Raw genomic sequence first — 675 nt, forward strand, 5'->3', positions numbered from 1 at the left:
TCTCAACACACACAATGTCAGGGATGTGATGGCATCTGGGCAGGAACCAGACTTGGGCTAATTCTCCTCAACCAGTCCTTGCCCCTGGCTGCCCAGATGGCTCCATGTCAAAGGTGCCCAAAAGAGCAGGTGGGTTAAGCCCCAGGCAACATTACCTTTCAGAAATGGGAAGAATTAATTGCTCTCCAGACAAGCTATGAAGCAACAAGCATCTTCAGCGATGAGAGTGTAGCTCAGAGATGTGAAAGCAGAGGGTTTCATGCCCAGCACAGGCTGCCTGGCCGGGGCTTCATGGACCCCAGTGAGCATCTCCAGCCATAGCTGGTACTTTTAATTCTGGCCTTAGGACAGATATAGATTAACTACATTCTCCTCCTTTGGGTTAGCAGGCAAGTCCAGAGACGGTTGGAGTCTGTCTTTCCTATTAGGATATAGAACCTTCCTACTTGGATAAAAGGAGAGGACAAATGATCTTTCTCATGCTTTGAAAACCACATGGCCTCCACCCTCGAGGATAAAGACTCAGGAAGGGAGCTGTTTGGAATGCAGCGAGTGCTGGGTGAGAATGAAACTCCAGGGGCTCCTTCCCCAGTTCAGCCACTCTGAGGTGTGTTTGCTCCTGGTATGGATGCTGATGATAAGCAGTCAGACCTTTTCTCTTCTGAGGTTTGATCT

This window comes from Galeopterus variegatus, unplaced genomic scaffold, assembly GCF_000696425.1.
Source record: "Galeopterus variegatus unplaced genomic scaffold, G_variegatus-3.0.2 Scaffold7495, whole genome shotgun sequence".
Taxonomy (NCBI): Eukaryota; Metazoa; Chordata; class Mammalia; order Dermoptera; family Cynocephalidae; genus Galeopterus; species Galeopterus variegatus.